This window comes from Durio zibethinus, chromosome 20, assembly GCF_047325235.1.
Source record: "Durio zibethinus cultivar Kanyao isolate XHJ-2024 chromosome 20, ASM4732523v1, whole genome shotgun sequence".
Lineage (NCBI taxonomy): Eukaryota > Viridiplantae > Streptophyta > Magnoliopsida > Malvales > Malvaceae > Durio > Durio zibethinus.
Window position 1 is genome coordinate 6310661 of NC_143181.1, and position 22223 is coordinate 6332883.

Genomic DNA, 22223 nt, shown 5'->3' on the forward strand with positions numbered 1-22223 from the left:
TTAATTTTTCGTATCTCAGTGGCTAAAATTAGCTTTGCAGCTATGTACTCATATATAGATCCCTTGGAATTGCCTTCCCGAGAACTAAAATGTTCATGTACCTATCTTGAACACAAACAGTTAATCAAGTGGTGGCAAAACGTTACAAGAGAAAGCCGATGTACACAAATTAATAAATGCTAGCAGAGTAACATAGTATATAAGAAATATCAGTCTCCATGGGACACTCTAATTAGCAGTTAAAACCTTCAATTTTGTTTTAGAGATAAGTTTGAATCTTAGAAGAAATTATCTTTTTGGTTACTTATTTTTGCCAGAATTTTTTGTTTTGGTTATCTTTGGAAAGATAACGTTTGATCATCAACATTTATAAGTGCTAATGTTTGAACATTCAAATTTTAAAAAATAACGGACCCCAATATGATACTTCATTTCATCATCCTTTCATGAGATGAAACATCCTTGTTGGTTGCAATTTGCAAAATGGCGATAAAAAATTATTTTTAAATAGGCTTTTCTTGGAAAATCTTATATATATATATATATATATGTATGTATGTATGGTGACGATTCACGACTTACACTTTGCTGAGGGAAGCCTTGAGCCTTTTGCTTTACGTCACTTGCAGTATTGTATGAGAAATAGGAAATTAAGAATCTGTTTGGGGGAAAAACAACAAAAGATTACCATTTCCCATTTCCTAGTTTCACTAACCTTGTTATTTTCTTTATACACATCACACAATTTTAATTATTTTTTACTTACTTGCATGTGTTATGGTGCCAAACGGTAAATCAATCACCATTTAAATATATGAAATCAAAATCAAATAATAAATCATACATATCAAAAAATAATGATTTAATGCGGTTAGATATTCAATATATTTGCTTATGTTCAACTAAAGGTAAAAATATTAATAAAAATAAAAAGAGATATTAAATACATTTATATTTAATTAATTCTTTTAAGATTATTTAAAAAGAGGTACTAAGCATGATTATGTTTAATTATAAAATGATCAATTTGTCTTATGACATGTGTCATTTTTAAAAAATAAAAAAAGTTAAATAGAATTTCTAAGAAATTTTTTTTTTTTTTTTTTATAAATGACATGTGACATTCTCATCATTAACATATAATAGCCACCTATCATCCATTTCAATATTAAGTGTCATATCAATGTTATTTAAGGGGTGTTAAAAAAATGAAGTAATTTGATAGATGAAAATAAAATTTAGATATTTAATTAAAATTTTTTTTAATATAACTATAACATTAAAAGAATTACAATAATTTCAGAATCAAATGGGGTATTATCCCAAAAATAAAATGAAAAATCCGTTTATACCTTCCTCATTTCCTAGTAACTTCACAGCTTAGCAACCTTGCCTCTGTCTGTATCCACTTCGTCTTAATTATAAAAATGGGAAAACGATTTAAATTATTTTGCTTAGCGTGTGGACGTGGTGCAGAAAGAGGTGCAATGCATGATCCTGTGTAGTCAATTTTTTAAAATATTTTAAAATAATTTGTAAAAAATTAAGAAAGGACATAATTTCTTTTGTAGTATTTGATTATCTAATTATAAAGGACCATTATTGTTGTACAAAAGTGCAAAGTCGGTATCATTGTTAAACAAAAGACAGAGGGTATATCGGATTGGTTTACTTAAATTTAAATATAATTAAAGAAAGACTACTGTTCATTTTCTCGCCTTTTAATGTAAAATAAAACAATAAAGGCTCCAGATTTCATCTATAAAAGCGCAAGTTATGGTTCAAGTTAATGCAAATCCAGCATTTCCCATCTTCAAAAACCTCTTAATTCAATATTCTTAATTTCTGCTTTCTGATCTTTCTCTTCCTTGACATATGGCTAACACGGTTGGGGTGCTTAGTCAAGAATGCTTTGATTTCGAAAACAAAGGCATTTCTCATTCCCATGACTCCTCCATGAATCCCATCAATTTTGTTTTACCCACTGATCATCACGATGAAGTCCCCATAGTTGACTACTCTTTGCTATTTTCTGATGATCATGATGAACAGGCCAACTCCCTGGAACACCTTGGCAAAGCATGCCAGGAATTTGGTTTCTTTTACGTATGAACATCCTATACTATTATCTTTGACCTTTTTTTTTTTTTTTTACAAAATAATCAGCAAATAAAGAATTGTAAATATTAAGATTTAAATTTTAAATTTATTGGATTTTATCACTTATGTATAAATATATAAATTAGTTGAGCTAAATTTTGAGTTGAATCATTATAATTTCATAAATAGATTGGAATAGTATTAATGTATTAAATTTGACGACAAAATTTCATTTCTATAATCATGATTAACTTAAGGTTTTGAGATTACAGACTTCATGATTTAAGAGGAGGAGTTTTTGTATTCCTTATCATATATATATATATATATATATATATTCTTTATCATATATATATATATAAATTCTTTTCCAGGTAATTTATTTTGAAATATTCAGTTTTTTTGTGATCGAACATTTTTTTGCAGCTGATAAATGGTGTTGCAGAAAGTGTGGTTGAAGGAGCATTGAAGGGTATTTCCGATTTCTTTGATTTGACAACACAAGAGGAGAGGAGTCAGTTCTTGAAGAAAAATTCGATGGATAGGATAAGCTGGGGTCTAAGATCCCATGCTGGGGAAAACAGAGAGTTTCTGAAGGTAGTGGCACATCCCCAACACCACTCCCCTACCAAACTAGCCAATTTCAGGTATACACATCATGAAACCATCACTTTTGTTTATGCCTATATACTATAGTATAAATTAGAATCAAGATCATTAATCATGTATTGATTTGCATGTGCTATGTATTACAATTGGATTAAGGTGTAAATAAGCCCATGAATTATATCATTTTTTTTATAATTTGATATCTATAGAAAAATCACAATTTGATATCTTTATTTTTGTCAAGTACTTTGCACCATTAACTAACTGTATAAAGTAAATGTTGAATTGACATATATTATCCAATGAAAATACATAATGTATTATAATTTTAATAGTTGATTTCTTATCATGTCAGTATATTATTAACAAGTTGATGTTGAAAGGAAATAATATAATAAAATGAGAGTTGAGATACTAAATCGTGAAATTATTTTTTTTAATAAACCAAACCAAATCGTGAAAAGTAGTATAGTTTAAGGGCCAACTTGCAAATTAACCCATTACAATTTATTGATGGCAAAATTAAACATGGTGGGTTTTCTCTATATTGACAGAGATGCCATTGAAGAGTACTTCAAAAGGTTCCATGAAGTTGAACTTGGTTTAGCTAAAGCCATCTCAAAAATCTTGTGATATGAAGAAACCTACATTGAGAAGGAATTCAAGCTAGAAGCAGGCTTTGATGTGTCAGCCATGAATCTCTATCCGCCATCTTTCCAGTCCAAAGGTTCCATCGGTGTGCCTGATCATACTGACCCCGGCTTTTTTGTTTCCCTCATACAAGATGTTAATGGCGGCCTTCAAATGCTCTCTCATAATGGAAAATGGATCGGTGTTAACATACCCTGAAACGCCATTTTCATTAATTTAGGGGATCATCTTGAGGTATATTTATACCCTTCAATTGCTGATAATGAACATAGTATTAATTATTCATTTTCAGCTTCAATCGGACGTCAATCTTTTTAAAAATAACTAAGTGTTGCGTTTGGCAAATGATTTTATTATTTATTATTTATTTTTCTCAAAAAATAAATAGATGGTAAAGAGTAAAAAATAAAATTACGAATAGAAAATTAAAGACAAATAACAAAAAAAAAAGCATTTACCAAGCAAAGCCTAAATTAACCAATAAAATTGGAAAAAATGAATTTATGTTACATCAAATTAATTTTAAAAAAGAATTTGCTTTATAAAAAAGATTACAATCCAAATCTAGAAGGATGATATATATGTATATATATTTTCCGAGTATTTGGCTTGATAATTAATGCATGAATTTCTGTTGAAAAAGCAAATTTGGAATCCTCCGTTTCCAAACAAAATAAAAATTTTTAATTAAATAAATTCAAGTTTCAATTTCATGTCTTTCTCTTTTCTTCTTTTTGTAGCTTAACCAATTGGATTAACCATTTTCCTCCCTTTCTAGACCAAATCCCAACCGGTCAATCCACTAATTAAGGTTTTTCTAAAAAGCAGCTAGCCTTAATTAATTAACCATGTGTGCATTCTGATGTATAATTATTAATACCATTAGTTCATTTGGGTGAAGCCTGAATGTTTAATACTTTATTAACAATGTGTTTTTATAGATTTTAACCAATGGTAAGTACAAGAGTCATATCCATCAAGTGATCCTGGACAACAACGAAGTGAGAAGAATCTCCATGGCTACACTTCATGGACCTTCATTGGACGCATTCATAGCACCAGGGCCAGGGTTTGTGGATGAGTCCCACCCACCAGCTTACCGAGGGATGACCTACAAAGAATCCTTGGAGTTCAATGGTTATGATGAAATCGATGTGCAGTCATCCCTTTCGCAGATTCGATTACCAGTACCCATCTAATTTCATCAGCACAACGCATAAATGTTAAATATGGTGTTTATTGGGAGTTCGTATTCTATTCTATCTGCTAATTGTGTTTCGACATATTGCAATTATCTAGTAATACTATAATAATAAATAATGAGTGTTGTATGTATGAGTGATCATATATAGACAAAGATGCTCTTGCAAAGTTGTTGAGTATTTGAAGTTAAAAGATTTAATAAAAGTACTATTGGATTTGTAAAATTCCTAAGAAAAAAAATTGGAGTTCATGGATAAAGACTTAAAGTTTCCAACAACATATAGTGGTATGGTCATGAGGACCTCACCTGATCTTTTTTCTTTTTTTGGGTTTTTCTCATCTTCTTGTTTATTCTAAATCTGACTCAAGAGTAAATTCCAACATGGTTACAATGGCAATTTAACAAATTAAAGCACTGTTTTTTTTTTACAAGCGATATTAGATTATGCAATGAAAATGGTTTTAATAAGCGGTGTATTATGTCTATTGCGAAAAAAAGAAAATTATGCAATAAGAGGTTGCTTATTTCTATTTCATAAATTTTAATTACATATTTTGTTCTTTTCAAGATTTGAATTTAAGACTTTAAAAATAATTTTTTTAATTTTTAATACTGATTTGTCCAATTGGACACACAAATTAAACACATATTTATGAATTTGTAAAAATTATATAGATAGATATGCCATTTTATTCCGGATCATTTAAAATAATTTTGAATTTTGGTACTTAATTTCGAATTTTTAATTTTCAAATTAAAGTAATTTTAATTTGGCTTGTTTAAGTTTAAATTTTCCATTTGAGTTTTAAGTTAAGGCAATTCACTTTCGGATTTTTGAGGCTTTGGACTTGGTTTGTTCTGATCTTGAACTCTATCACCACCAAGTCCAAAGTCCGAAAATTTGTTCAGACCTTGAACTCTATCACAATCAAAATTAATGCTTACATAAACTTAGTCAACTAGCAAATAAAGGGCAGCATAAAGAAGTAAAACCAAAGCAATTAAAGAAATACTTTTTTTTCTTTTTTGGTTTTCGGTCCATAAATTTACTGGGTAAAGCTTAGTTTAGAGAGGGAAGGAAAGAAGCAAAGCTAAGGAGGCTATTTTGAGCGGTGGTGATAGCGGAGGAAGGCTGAAATTGTAACGATGAGCGCCGGCTCAAAAAGGAAGATATTTAATTAGGGGGTATTCCAGAGGGTAGAAAGACAGCTTGGTGTTTAGTATAGTGGAAAAAGGAAGAAGAGAAAAGAAAAGGAGAGAAGACTGGAGCTGGCTTGTCACAGATGGAAGGAAACAACTACTGAAAGTTGGAGAACAATTTTCTGCTTAAAGGGGAAGATGGTGGATGAAGTTTCAATTACAGAGAAGTTGAAGAATAAGGAAACGGGAAATTAGCTTCAGAAACTGCTTGCCCATTGGATAAGAAAGCTGACTTCGCCCTCAAAACTTGATCTATGTGGAGCAGAAAAGAGGATACCGGTGTGGATATTAAGCACCAAAGCCATGACATGACCAGCTTCTTTGTGGCACTCCAGTCAGCCATCTTGGTCTCACTCATATTTGGGATCAGAGACAGAAGGACAACGGGCTGACACATGAAGCTCCATAAATGTTTTCCTTCAATGACCAATGCAATGCGCTAGAATTCCCATTTGCTTTCATAGACCCTACTCCCCTCGGCTTCGACCCAAAGTTGAATTAAGTATAAATGATTGGCTTGTTTGCGTAGAGCCATTAACTCACCATTTGGAAGCTGAAAAACAATAAGGGGAATAAAGAAAACAAAGTAAAAATAAAAGAGATTTGATAAGCTAGATACAAACATGTTCCAACAATCAGTAAATTGACGTGATCCCATTCAACAATCAACAAGCTTTGGTATCTATTCTTACAATTTCTCTTTCTTATATGCTTTTTAGGTTTTTTTTTTTTTTAATTATCCGTTTATTTATTTCATCATTCATATTTTTAGAAAATATTATAACTATTTAAATATAAATATATGTAAATAATATATTAAAATTTTCAAATATGATAAATTAGTAAATTTAGTTGGCTAAATCTTCAAATTAGAATTAAACGTTTAAGTGGTTACTTAATTCAAGATTAAACATTTTAATTTGTACAAATAAAAATCTAACATTATCGACTTGTAACAATATAGGATTTTTTCAATGAAAACAAGGATGTGCATGTTACATGTCGTAATAATGCGTAAAAAGAATAAAAGCCAGCTAATTAGACAAATTCCATGTTGATTTGGATTTTTTTTAATATTCATTAAAAAAATAATGAAATGAAAAGTTATTTAAAAAAAAACAAGTTTTATGCAAATAAAAAAAAGCAAAAAAAAAAAAAAAACCCCTAAACCCAGAGTAGATAATCGTTAACCCTAATTGTTGATTCATTTTCAATCAGTAATTCATTTTCAATCATTAATTTGTGTGAGGATAGTTTTTTTGTTAGTTGATTCTATTCAAACAATCATTCGATTCAATCATTTAAGGTTCAAGAGTTAATTCTATTTAGGGTTTGTCATAATATATAGATCATAGATTTATCATTAGATATAGATTTTAAAGAGTCGTTACTAATTTTTTTTGTCTAGTTATAATTATCTACTAGACTAAATATATCACATTTTAAAGAGAAGTCCCAAACGTGATTTAGGTATCCTTAAATGGTAAATTCTAATTTATAACTAAATTTAGGTTCCAATTTTTTTTGTCTAGTTGTAATTATCTACTAGACTGAATATGTCTCATTTTAAAGAGAAGTCTCAAACTTGACTTAAGTATTTTTAAATGATAAATTTTAATTTATAAAACAAAAATTGAGGTTTGAGAGTATGATTACGCATGAGGAAGGTTATATCATCCTCATAGCGTCCATCCTAAGGATGGTACTAATTTAATTTCAAGTTATCCCTTAAAGCATCTTTACAATTTGCCAAATTATTTAATTATCGAAAATTGATCATAAAATTACTTAAATAGTTCGGTAGCAATTTAAAATAATTTTCTCATATCAAAATTATTCATGGAGATTAGTGTCCTACTTTAAAGAGTCTTCGTCATCGGATTCATTTAATTTTTTTATAATAAAAACTTTTATTTGTGATAGCAAGATTTAGAACCTTGGTATAAAAAATTCTTATCTAAAATCTCCAATATATTGGTAAAATTTAGAAAAGATTTCATTACCTAGGAATTTACATAAAAATTGCTATTCGCAACGCTCTTAGTAATTCCATCATTGGAGATTCAAAATCTAATTTTTTATAAAAATAATTTATTTTTAGAAATATTTTCTAATATATTGGTAAGATTTTCTCTCAAAAATTATCCTCCAATATATTTTTAAGATTTTATGAACATTTTTTTACAATATTTTATTATAAAATTCTCCAATAATTTGGTAGAATTCATAAAAAAATTTAAATCCATGAAAAATCCTCCAATAATTTAATAGGACTCATAAATTTATTTTTAAAACCCTTTTTTATTTTTTAAAAATTATAAAAGTATCTTGCAAAATGAACTTTTTTTTCTTTCTCTTACCAAAATAATTCATTCAACAATTAAAAAAACATAATAATGAAAAAATAAAATAAAATAAGACTAAAGAAGAAAAACAAAATGAAAATCATAACAAAAGATAAAACAAAAAAAGAAAAGTAAATACCTACGATCAAGTTAGATTTAGCTAGGTCACAGCGCAAGTCATGCACGGGTTAGGATGCAGATCTTGACTTTGCAAAATGACATCGTATCACTTGAGTATAAAAGTTAAAAATTCACTTATTTTTCTCAAAACTTTGTTTCTGCTTCTCTCTCTAAGCCCAACACTCTCCAACTTCTCTCCAGAGTTCCTTGAAAAACTCAAGAACATGGCCAAAAATCCCAAATTTCGATGTCAAAAACTTTAACAGGTTGTCAAAAAATTTAAACTTTTTTAGAAAATTGGATGAACCTATAAAACGGCCACCAACCAAACCTTCTAGCCACCATAAGCTTCACTTGAATATTCAAACTCTTACCAAAAAAATCAAACTAAAATCAAGAAAACCTAGAAAACTCCCAAAAACCCATAAAACTAAAAGTTTCTAGAAATTCCAACTAATTCAAAAAAAATTCTAGAAATTCAAAGTTCCCCAGAAGCACAATATAAAATCAACTAGTAACTAGAATCAAAACTCAAAAATCAATTTCCTACAAAATCCCAAAGAATCCAAATTTCCGAAAACTATTCCCAACTTCCTAGAAAAATTCCCAACTCCCTAAAGTTTCCTAAAACTCCAAAAATCAATCCAGAATAACTTTCCTTAACCAAATTACAGAATTGAAACCCGAACCAAAAAAGTTGTTTAGTTTTTTTCTGCGTAATTGCTTTTTGTATTGCTTGCTGCCCCCTTTATGATTTCTATGTTTCCTCCCTTTTGTTCACTAGTTCAAGGCCCTTTATACCGGTATTCATGCTTCATCAATTTGGAAAAAATCAATTCCATTAGATTCAAGATTCTATTTGATTTGATAAATTAATTTTCCTTGATTTGGTTTTGCATGAATTAAGCCCTAAGAAATTCATCAAACCATTAAATTCAGAATCGAATATGAGATCGAATCCCAAACAAAATCCCATATTTTTTTATTTTTGGATTTTTTTATTTTTGGTTTTTTTTTTTTTACTTTTTTGACTTTGAGCTTTTTTTTTTACCAAAATAAACCACAAAATTAAAATCAAAACAAAATTTTAAAAATATAAATTAAAATTAAAATTAAAATCAAAATCAAGATTGAAATTAAAATCAAATTACAACTCAAATTAAAAATTCTAAGCTTTTATCCTATTGGGCCCAAAGCTTCCTAAATGGGCCCACTTTACGATCGAAGACTATTTCAATTTTGAAAAAATTCTTGATCAAAATAGGATGTCTACAGCTGCCTCTCTTTATGCTTTTTCAATGAAACAAGAATTATACAAAAATCAAAAGACATCCATTTTGTTTAGATCTAAAAATAATAAAAAAATTCAAAAGTTTTTAGCTTGAAATCAAAAGATTCACAATTTGAAAATTTAAAGGTTCATCATTAAATTTAAAGGTTCACAAAACTTCAAAGATTTGTAAAGTTCCATTGAAAGATTCAAATATGCGTAAGACATAAATCCACATGGCACAAAAATTTGCAAGAATGGAAGATTTGTAATATTTTGAGATTCGTAAGATTTTTAATTAGTAAGAATTTAGAATCATAAGAATGGAAGATTCGCACGGTTTTTAGATTTGCAAAAATGAAAAGATTCACAAAGATTTTCAGATTTGTAAGAATTTATGTTTCATAAAATTTAAATTTTGCAAGAACTTCAGGTTCACAAGAACTTCAGGTTTGCAAGAACTTCAAATTGGTACAAATTTCATATTAACAGGAACTTCAGATTTGCAAGAATTTTAGGTTCGCAAGAATTTTAGATTCATAATATTCGCAAGAATTTTATGTTGACAAGAATTTCAGTTTTGCAAGAATTTTAGTTTTGTAAGAATTTTCAGATTCACAAAAACTCAAATTCACAAGAAATTTAGTTTCACAAGAATTTAAAAATTTGCAAGATTTTCATATTCATAAGAATTTCAACTTCATCATTGTAAAGATTCGCAAACTATAATTCACATAGAAGATTCAAAGATTTGCATTCAAAAGATTTTTATTAGTGATTCACACCTATAATATAAGGTTTCATATTTGAAAATTTCAAGGATTCACATCAAAGATTTCAAGGCTCACAGCTAGAATTTCAAAATTCTCATTTGAAAATTTTAGAGATTCATGCCGAAAAGTTAAAGATTTTTTTTCAAATTTGAAACTTCAAAGATTATCATTTGAAAGTGTTTCACATCCAAAATTTCAAAGGTTTTCATTCAAAAACTTTATGATTTCATAGCCAAAATTTTAATAGTTCTCATTCAAAAAAATTTCAGGGTTTTATATCCAAAATTTCAACAATTCTTATTTGAAAAGTTTTAGTGATTATGCCCGGAGGTCTTATAAATTGTGATTATTTTTGAAAAAAAGCTCCTTTAAACAAAGGCTCTATAATTTTAAAAGTTTGAAATGTTTTTCTCATCCAAAAATCACATAATGAAATATCATCCTTGTTCGAGGATTCAAAAATCAAATATTTTCTCCCACAAAAGTCAAAATTAGAGTATGTGATAAATGTAATGATAATAATGCAAATGCCTTCTAAATGATGCAAATGCAACAATTCAGATTCTTACTAAATGATGCAAATGGATGCCTTAATCAACAATGTAGATGCCATACAATGATTCAAATGTTCTCTACATGATGTAAATGCAATTATTAAGGATTCAAATATTCATCAAATTATATATATGTATTTGTTGAAACAACAATGCAAACACAATACAAATGTCACTAAATCAATGCTATGAAATTTCAATTGTGGTAACAAAGTTTTCAAGACACCACCATCTTATGTATACCTACTTAGCTCCTCAGAACTAATGATCTCATAACAAATTCCATCATTTTATCAATTGATCCATGTTATTTTCCTGATTTGATCACAACTTACAGGTTACGTTGACCAATCCATCATTGCATTCATCATTAGGTTATCTTATTTGCCATTTTTAAATATCTTCTTAAACTTTTTTCACTTCTATCATCTTGGATTTCTTTCAAAGAAATGGATGAATCTTTTATTGACATTATCATTCACTTATTTATCATCATTCTAATTCATGACAAATGTGATACATTTTCTCAATTCATTTAGGGTATGAACACTTGGTAAAAACAAGAAAAATGGGTATTCATTATTGAAAGGAAATCTAGTTAAGAAAAATAAAAGGTGAACAAAATAAAAATACTATATTTGTTTAAATGAGATATTAACATCTATAATAATGACTATTCAGACAATTTTAAATTCCAACTCGAATTTTTTTCTCAAAAATACCTTTATTGATATTCTCGATCTTTGAGCCAAACATTGTCCATATCTTTGGGATTCTTAAATGAAGCTATTTTCAAGTCTTCATTTCTATTTAAATTATCATTTTAAGTTTTCAATTTAAGCCTTCCTTTTTTTATCCTTTTTTTCTTTTTTTCTTTTGCTTTTTACCTTATTTATTTATTATCATTTATTATCATTTCTCTTTCTTTTTGATCTGTCAGTGACATTTTGATCAAAATCTAATTGCAAACTTGCTTAAGTTCACTTTATGATTCTCTATTTGAGCAATCACATTTGATGAAAATGAACTTTTTGAGGTACATAATATAGGCTAGGGTGAGGGGTTATGAAAGAAATTGATAAAAAAGGCCCAAAATGTATTTAAAGCATAATCAAACTAATGATCATTTCTTTTTATGTTGAGCACCTTGACATTTTGTTTCCTCAAATTTTTTTCTTTTTTTCTTTCCCTTTTTCTTTTCATTTTTTTTCCTTTTTTACTTTTTTTTTTTAGATTTTTCATCATTTTTCAAAAAGATTTGAGCACGAAAGGGCTTTGCCTTTGAGATTATGAAAGCTCTTCACTTTTTAAGCTTCTCAAACTTTGCCCCTAGTGTGAGAGTGATCCTTAGTTAGAGTTCTTTAAAAAATATTTCAATAGACTTAAAAAAGATAACAAAGGATAATTTTACTCTTTGTGTGAAGGATAAAAGAAAGATAGTCATTTCTCATCTCAAATATGAACACTTTTAATGAAAAATATTTATTGACCAAGAGAAAACTTTTGAATGAATAATTGTCAAGATCATGTACACTTTCACCTTCACTAAGCAAAATTCTTTGCTGTAACAATCTCAACTTATCAATCATATCAACACGAATGATGCTTTCAAAATCACATTCTAAATTGTTTTCATGACTGTTTAAATATTCATTATTTAGAATCAGAGAATAAATATAGGAATATTCATTATGAGAAGGCAAAAGTATATAATGGTGATTCACATAAAAAAATATCTTGTAAATGTATTATAGCTGTCATTTTTATTAAACTGATGAACAATAAAATGAAATTCTAGTACAAAAAAAATCATTATTCTAAAAAAAATCCTAAAATGACAAGCAGTTTCAATCAGCCTTTTTATATCCTTCCTAAAATTATGCCTATGGGTGATTAAGTAAAGGGTTTTTATTAACATTCAGCTCCCCTGATTAATTAAAACTCACCAAGCCCGCTCAAATCAAATTTTACACTTTATGCTTAAAAGTGGGGTAAGATTTTATAGAGTGACTAACATTCATCTTATGGTAATCACACATGGCATTAACATTTTTCCATTTTGGATAGGGTGGCTTTAATGGTTCTAAATGAACTCGAGATACCGGGTCATTTTTGACCAATTTTGGGAATAACTCAGTATAGATTATGGGTAAAGGATCAATGTGAGCTCTCTCTGGTTGTTTCTGGATCTTCTTAAACTACTTGCTTGATTGTTAAGCCTTGAAATTGGTGTACTAATAGGATTAAACCTATATGTAGGTGTTTCAAAGGCTAGTAGGTAAGCGGATCAATAAGCTAGTTGTGAAACACATTGATAAGGGAATTGTATGATACTATAAATAGTAGTGTAGCAAACATGATGAACAAGTTGTGGATATAGAGCATAACTTTTAAATTGGTGCCTTTCAAAACTCATAATTTAGGTTTCAACTTCTATCTTTTTAAGCATCCCACCTTTTTTGGTACTACTAACTTTTCTTTTTTAAGCTTACGACTCTTGATGGTATTTTTAATAATCTCCCTTGAAATCACCATGTTAGCAAAGTTTTTTGTTGTATTCTCTATCATTTTCTCATAATAGGTTACCTTTAAGACGCTAACAAATAGTTTTGTAGTCTCTTTTTGAGTTAGAAGAGGTTGAACTTAAATGGCTATATCCCTTCATCATTGGGTATATTCTTTAAAAGATTCTATTACTTTCTTCTGCATGCTTTGTAAAAAAAGACGATTAAGAATCAAATCTATGATGTGGTGGTATTGATTGATGAAAGTGCGAGCTAATTTCTTTTACGAATAAATGTGGATTTTGTCTAACTAGATGTACCACCTTATAGTCGAACCGATCAAGTTATCTTCAAATACATGCATTAACAATTTTTCATCATTGGTGTAAGCAGTCATTTTCTAACAATACATAGTAATACGTATGATCGAACATTTAATACCATAATATCTCTCAAACTCTAAAACTTTAAATTTCGTAGGAATCACAACATTTGGAACCAAGTAAAGGCTGGTTGTATCCATTGAGCCATAAAAATCTATCCCTTTAATAGCTCGTAACCTCTTTTTTAACACGTTTATCTTCTATTCGACTTTCGAGTCCTTTAAAGTTAATTGCCTTTAGTCTCATGTTTTTTTTCTTGTTAAGGTTATCTAAGTTAAGGACCAAGATTAAAGTTGGTTCAAAACTTTGAAACTTTCCTTAAGTTGATGTGGAAGGCATCTCAAGATAGGCATATCTTGCAAGGAATCTGAACTGTTGTGGTCGAATATCTTGGGTGAACTAGGACAAATATGGGTTATAGCCAAAAGGGTATAAAGGGTTAACACCATTCTATGATGTATGGTCTTTAGAAATATCATCTTTCTTCTTGCCTTTCCCCTTGTTCAAGTTGTTAAATGCTTCAAGAATTTTGTCAACTCCTTTTTAATTTTCTTTTAAGCCTTCTTCAACTTCTCAACGTAACTTGCATTATCTTGTTCCATTTGTCTGACTTGAGCTCGAGTGTTATACTGGTGGTGAGTGTGGTGAGTATGTCAAGCTATCATTGAACCTTATCTACCACAAATTAAGATGTTTATATTACTATATGCTCATGGCGTGAATGAAGGATTATAAAAAATCATCTTAATAAACAACTACCACACATGACATGAATGAAATTATTAAACTAATGAAGAATATATGTAACCTAATGCTATTCTACTTTAAGAAATATAAATGAAAAAAGAAATTCAACTAACATTCATTTTATCATACATTTTAAAATGGAAATTCATGCAACATGATATGTATAAAAAGTTAACTACCATACAAGAAAAATCAATCATTGCAAAAATGTAACCTAAATGTTGGGTTATTTCTACAAAGGGGAAGATAAGGCTTTGACTACAAGTTAGGTTCTTTAAAGTTCACTAAATGTGGTTTGGGGTTGACTTTATAGGTATCTAAATCATTTCTCGAATCATTGTCCATCACAGACTAGTAAGGTATTTCAATTCTCACCCATCATAAGCTACAGGTGGAAAGAGTTCAATTTGAATAAGAGTATTTCACTAGCCCATGTGGAGACATAAAATCTCATGAAGGCATAGGTATTTACTTTCTCTTAGGGGATGAAACTCAAACATAGAGCTCATGTAATGGATATACAAGTGAATAACATATATGAAAAATAATAATAAATAAATAAAATATAGACAAGAAAAAAATTCTTAAATTTGTTAAGTTAGGCTTGGATAACAAGAAATTATTTATTAGTTTGACGCTCGACTTTCCACAGTGGAGATGCCAAACTGTCATAATGTATAGATCCATAGACTTATCACTAGACATATATTTTAAGGAGTCACCACCAATTTTTTTTGTCTATGTATGATTGGCCACTTAACTAAATATATCTCATTTTAAAGAAAAATTTCAAGCGTGATTTAGGTATCTTTAAATAGTAAATTTTAGTCTATGAAACCAGATTTAGGTTTGGAATGTGATTACACATGAGAAAGGTTATAACTCCTTCATAGTGCACATCCAAATGATGGTACAAGTTCAATTTCAAGTTATCCAAACCTTAAAACATCTTTATAATTTGTCAAATAATTTAATTATTAGAAATTGATCCTAAAATTACACTAATAGTTTGGTTGCAATTTAAATTAATTTTCTCACCTTAGGAGTATTTATTTAGATTAGTGCCCCACTCTGAAGAAACTCTGTTATAGGATTCATTTAGCTTTTTTGTAAAAAAAACTTTTATTTGTGATAGCAAGATTTAGAACCTTTGTATCAAAAATTCTTATATAAATTCTCCAATATGTTGGTAAAATTTAGAAAAGATTTTCTCATCTAAAAATTTGCATAAATATTGCTATTTGCAATGTTCTTAGTAATTCCATCATCAAAGCTTCAAATTTTAATTTTTATAAAAATAATTTATTTTTAAAACTATCTTTCAATATAATAGTAAGATTTTCTATCAAAGATTATCCTCCAATATGTTGGAAGGATTTTATGAAAACATTTTTTTCAAGATTTTATTATGAAATTCTCCAATAGTTTAATTGAATTCATAAAAAATTTAAATCCATGAAAAATTCTTTAATAGTTTCGTAAGACTCATGAATTTATTTTTAAAATTTATTTTTTATTTTTTAGAAAAATATAAAAGTATCTTGCAAAAATGAACTATTTTTTTCTTTCTTTTTCTTCCACAATAATTCAATTAACAATAAAAAATAGAATAATGAAAAAAAATCTAAAATAAGACCAAAAAAGGAAAAAAATGAAAATCACAATAGAAAATAAAATGAAAAAAAAAAGTAAATAGCTACGATCGAGTCGAGTTTAGTCAGGTCAAAACATAGGCTAGGATGCAGATCTTAGCTTTACAAAATTGTGTCATACCGCTTCAGTATAAAAGTTAAAAATTCATTTATTTTTCCCATAACTCCTTTTTTGCTTCTCTTTCTAAAACCAACTCTCTTCAATTTCTCTCTAGAATTCTTAAAAGACTTAAAGAAGACGGCCAAAAATTCAAATTCTAACGTTGAAAAATTTAACCGGCCGTCAAACTTTTTCAAAAAATTAGATGAACCCAAAAAACGATCACCACCAAAACCTTTTGGCTACCATAAGCTTTACTTGAATATTCAAACTCTCATTGGAAAAATCAAACTAAAATCCAAAAAATTCCCTAAATCCTAAAAAAAAAATTTTAAAAATTCTAACTAATTTAAAAAAAATCCTATAAATTCAATGTTCCCTAGAAACACGAGATAAAATCAATTAGTAACTAGAATCAAAACTTAGAAATCAATTTCCAACAAAATCCCAAAGAATCAAAATTTCCCAAAACTATTCCTAACTTCCCAGAAAAATTCCCAACACCCCTCAGAATATCTTAAAACTCCAAAAATCAACCTAAAATAATTTTCTTTAACCAAATTAAAGAATCAAAATCCAAACCATAAAAGTTGTTTGGTTTTTTTTTTCTGCATAATTGTTTTTTGTATTGCTTGTTGCCCCCTTTTTGATTTATGTGTTTCCTACCTTTTGTTCATAGATTCAAAGCCCTTTATAAAGAGATCAAGATTGAAATTAAAATCAAATTACAACCACAATTAAAAATTTTGGGCTTTTATCTTATTAGGCCCAAAGCCTTCCAATTAAACCTCATTTTAAGGTTGAAACACATTTCAATTTTAGAGAAATTTCAAAATAGAATGAGTTGTCGATATGGTTCAATCGTTTGGGCTCTAGAAATTTAGAAAGTTCTTTTTTTGTTAAATTTTTTTTATGGGGAGAATAAGAATTCTGCATTTTTAGGGTATATTGTTCTTCATAGTTAGGCAATCTGTGGATTAGGGTTTTCTGTTGGTCATTATAGTTAGGCATTTCTGGTTTAGGGTTTTCTTCTATTATTCTTCATTGCTCAAATTTATAGTTAGATATCTCTTCCCATTCTCCTTATAAAGGCTTATATTGAAGAAGAACCACATTGGTTTGTGGCTGATCGTAATTGTTTGATTGTTTATATAGCCTTTTATTTCTTTGCTCTCATATCCGTTTTAAGTATTTATGGCTTTTGTGCATAATGAAAGATGGAAGAACTTTATCCTATCTAAGACTTACTTGAACTCTAAATATCTAAATACAGTTGCTGTACTAAAAATGTATTTTTAATAAAAAGGATTATATGCTGATATCATGTCAACAATAATTAGGCTTGTCATTATCTTTTATTGAAAAAAAAAAAAGAATGATTCTTGCCCATCACTTAGGCTTCCACCAATACGAGTAGATTAATCAATGTGGTGGTAAGCTAAGAAGTCTTTATATCCATTCTATAACACAAAGTACTAACAAGAATAACAACATAAGAGAGATGATAAGAATCACTTATGTTCTGCTTTTCATCGTCAAAGATATGATAAGAATCACTTATATAAGGGACATGCACTTATAGCACTTATAATACTAATAAGAAAAACAATGTAAGGGACATGCATTTAAACTAACTACAATCTTCATTGTTAGGGACATGGTAAGAACCATTTAGGTTTTACTTTAATGAATGCATTCGATCACTCACCTTTTTCTGCTTGCCTTACTTAAAAATGTGCATTATCCATGTTAAACTAATCCAACAAATAGCACTAATAGTTGGAAACAATTTGAATATTACACATTGATTGAATGTTTACTTTTAAATTTTCTTATTATTTATTCACCATGTCATTGTCTATTTCATATAAAATGAATAGATTTTTTATCTACTATTGAAATTATTCTTATTTCTCTATTTAAAGAGAAGTAATCAATAGAAGTTTATCTTCTATTGAAATGATTCTTGCTCGAATTTAATTTATAATGTGACAGAATTTAAATTTCTTACTTTTACAATATGAGTTTTGATTATTTTATTCTACGATTTCATTATGCTAGGGCTTTTGTTGGTGATAGTTGTAATCTTATAGATATAAATGAAATAGTAGAAAACTTGACAGTTGATCCTAAAAAGATATGTTACTATGAGTTTTAGACATTTGTAATAAGGTTAGTGTTATAAATATTAGTCAAATATTGTATTTGAAACCTACAAAAACTTTAGTTGATGTTTTGATGTTAATAAGTGATTATAGAAGCACTCTTGATATGATTAGTTATATATTAGATCTTGGTGTAGTTGATGCGTCTATAGTACATGGTATAGATGACGCTATTTTAGCTTATGAGCTGTTAATAAAACCTAAAGTGAAAGATGTAGCTGAGATAGTAGGGAATGAAATGGTAGAAAATCAACATATAGCTAAGATAGTTGAGAATGAAGGGATAGGAATTGAAGATGTAGTTGAGAAAGCAAAGGTAGGGAATAAAGATGTAGTTGAGAAACCAAAGGTATGGAATGAAGATGTAATTAAAGTAGCAAAGGTAGAAAATGAAAATGTGGTTGGTGTAAAAGTTAAAGATGCAACTGATAAAAATAGCAATGAAGGAAAATATTATTTGTACTTTGTACAAAATCAATATTTGAGTGGTTATAATGATGAAACAATAGTTATTGTTAGATCTAAACTGAAAGCTTTATTAGAAAAAGGGTAAAAGTAAAAAAAATAGAATGGATAAATGAGTACAAATTGGTATGAATATGGATAAGGATTGAGTTAAAAATGACCATAGAATAGAACTAGATTCAACCTCACCAGTCAATGATGATATTGATAAAGGATATCAAAGTGAGCACTATAACTCTGATGACTATGGTGAGCCTATCAGTGATGAGGATGAAATGGTTAATGATGCTACTTGGATGAAAAGTAAGTTTCCAGCATATGATTTCAATTTAAAAACCTTTTACATTGAGCTAGGCATGTTGTTTGAGAATTTAAAACAATTTAAATATGTTGTGTCCTTACTTTTTATTAGGACAAATAGGGGTATTATTTAGGCTAAGAACTATAAAATATTTGCTAGAGGTAAGTGTGCTACAAAACAATATTCTTGGATAATTTATGCAGCTTATGAAAGACAGTTACAATCATTTCAAGTGAAGACTTACAATAACACTCATGAATACAACAAGGTTTTCAAAAACCAAAAGATGAGTCAAGCTATTTTGACTGAGTTATACACAAATAGATTTATAAAGGATCATTTTATTAAGAATGTAAAAGTCCAAGAGTTAGTTAGAAAAGAAGTTGATACATGGGTGAATATTAGTATGATAAGAAGGGCAAAAAAAAAGGTGGTAGTTAAAGTGATTAACAATTATAAGAATAAGTTTAGACTTTTATGGGATTACATTGATATAATAAAAAAAACTAATGAAGGCAGCATAGTGAATATGTAAGGTCATAGGCTATTGCCAACTTCTCCACCTATATTTGAAAGGTACTATATATGTTTTAGGGCACTTAAAAAAAGTTTAGAGAGTGGTTGTAGGCTTGTTTTAGGACTAGATCATTGTTGGCTTAAAAGCTTGACAAATGGTGAGTTGCTATGTGCTATTAGTAAAGATGGAAACAATCAAATGTTTCTAGTGGCATAGGCGTTGGTGGAAGTGGAATGCATAACTTTATGAAAATGGATTCTTGATTTATTGAAATCAGATATCATGTTTTAGGAAATGGAATAGGTTGGACAATCATGATAGAATAATAAAAGGTACATATTTAAATGCTGATTTAAATTAAATTATGTACTAATACTTAAACTAACTACTAATTATTTTCATATCATTTGTAGGGCCTTGATAATGCAATTATAGAGTTGCTTCCAAATGTTGAATATAGATTTTATGCTAGGCATATATATATAAATTGGGCTAAGAGAGGACATAAAGGGTGATGAGATGAAAAGGGCTTTTTGGACAATTGATAAGTCTTCAACAATCATACAATTTGAAGAAAATATGAGAAAATTGTAGAAAAAAGATGAGATTATAGCTTGGACATAATAAAAGCCCCACCTTAATAATGGTGTTGAGCCTTCTTCAACACAAACTTTAAATCTGAATTGGTTAACAATAACTTATATGAAGCATTCAATGGGATATTACTAGATGCAAGGAAGAAATCAATGATTTCTTTATTTGAAGATGTAAGAAAGAATCTGATGGTAAGAATTGAGAAGAAGAGAAAAGAACGTTCTTGGTGGAGGGGTGTGATTGGTCTTAGCATTGTAAAAGTCATAAAAAAATACATCTATGGCATCATAATGTGTAGTTACATTTAATGGAGATGGTGGATATAAAACAAATTTGGGTCTAGATGGGCTTATTGTCTAGCTTGATGAGAAAACATGTAGTTATGGAATGTACCAACTTTTTTGCTATCTCATGTGCACATACCATATGTGTAATTAGAGATCTAGGTGAAAATGTTGAAGATTTTATGTCTAGTTGGTATCAAAAAGAGGTGTATCTGTAGACTTATAACAATGCTTTACAATCCATGCTTGGGAGAAAGGATTAGGCCAAACCAAGGACAGAAGAAAAGGTTTTGCCCTCTGAGTTTAGAAAAATGCTAGGCAAGCCTAAAACCAATAGAAGAAAGGATCATGATGAGCCCAAGTAAAACTAGCCCAACAATTCAATAGGCTAAATGTTCAATTTGGGATTAAATGTTTAGGTGATTGCTCAATTTAGAACCAAATATTTTAATTTATATAAATAAGGATTAAACATTATCGACTTATAACAAGGTAAAATTTTTTAATAAAAATTTTACTATGAATGATATGTGCCATTAAATTTAAAATTCGTTAAATATAAAAATGATGTGGAGTTAAGTTTCCCACACCAAATGACAAATGGAAAGGCTTTTGTTTTCTTTTTTTTTTTTTTTATTTCATTTCATTTCTTCGTTATCCATTATATTGGAAACTCAAGGAACTTAGGGTTTATGAACTACAAGACTACAAAATTGATTATTTAGCAAGCACCCAATTGAAGCTTTTACATTGCTATTTAGGGCTACCTTAATACATTTTCTACTTGTCTGGTCATTTCTTATTTTGGGTTCATCATCAGTGAATCTAGACGAGAGTTACAAAATGGCCTTATAAAATTTAACTTGATCAAGATCAAGTTTTTAGACAAGAGTTAGCTTTTAATCTCTTATTGTTTCTTCTTTTAAATGATTTGGATGGGGGTCTAGTTGAGTAAAGAGAAAAAAAAATAAAAGCAATAAAATTAATGTGAAATTAAAGTGGGAGATACTATGGATAATGGGTCAATTAAGGTAAAGATAAAAGAACTTTGTTTAGGCTTAAAATTATTGATAAAGGGATTAAGATAAGAAGAAAAACTAGACTGATAAAAGAAATGGTGAAATGGGTTCATAGAGATAAAAAAGTTTGTTTTATGCTAAAAATTCCTGAAACAACTAAAAATTCTTGAAACAATCTCTATAAAGAGCAATCATATTACTATTTATTAAAAGAAATTGCAGGTTGCTTGATTGCTGGAAAAATACAAAGCAACAAAAAAAGTTGTTCTTTTTTTATTTGTCAAGAAATCAAAATGAGAAGAGAGATAAAAGAGAGAATGGCATTGTAAATCTAACCTTAAAACATGCTGGAGTAAAGACAAATACCCAAAACTGACAACATTGAGTAGTGAACAACTCTCTTTTGACTCTCATCTTCCCGCTTATTTTTGCTTTTAGCCAGCTACAAATCAACAACAACCACACCATGTATAGGAACAATCACAATCACAGTAGCAAATTAATCCATTACATCAATAGTAGTAGTAGTAGCAACAAGTTGTTCAACAACATGAGGTTCCAAGGCCTACTATTGTCTTTTTTTCAAGAAACTTGCAATCTTAAGCACCAATATCAAGAAAAAGGTAAGTGACTAGGCTTTGTTTTTTTGGGTTCATTTTTTCAAAA

The 22223-nt window shown here is 28.7% G+C and overlaps 1 pseudogene; it reads left to right on the forward strand.

Moving 5' to 3' along the window:
• Positions 1-1875: 1875 nt before the first annotated feature.
• LOC111315150 (2-oxoglutarate-dependent dioxygenase 19-like) lies at positions 1876-4597 on the forward strand (annotated as a pseudogene).
• The last annotated feature ends 17626 nt before the right edge of the window (positions 4598-22223 follow it).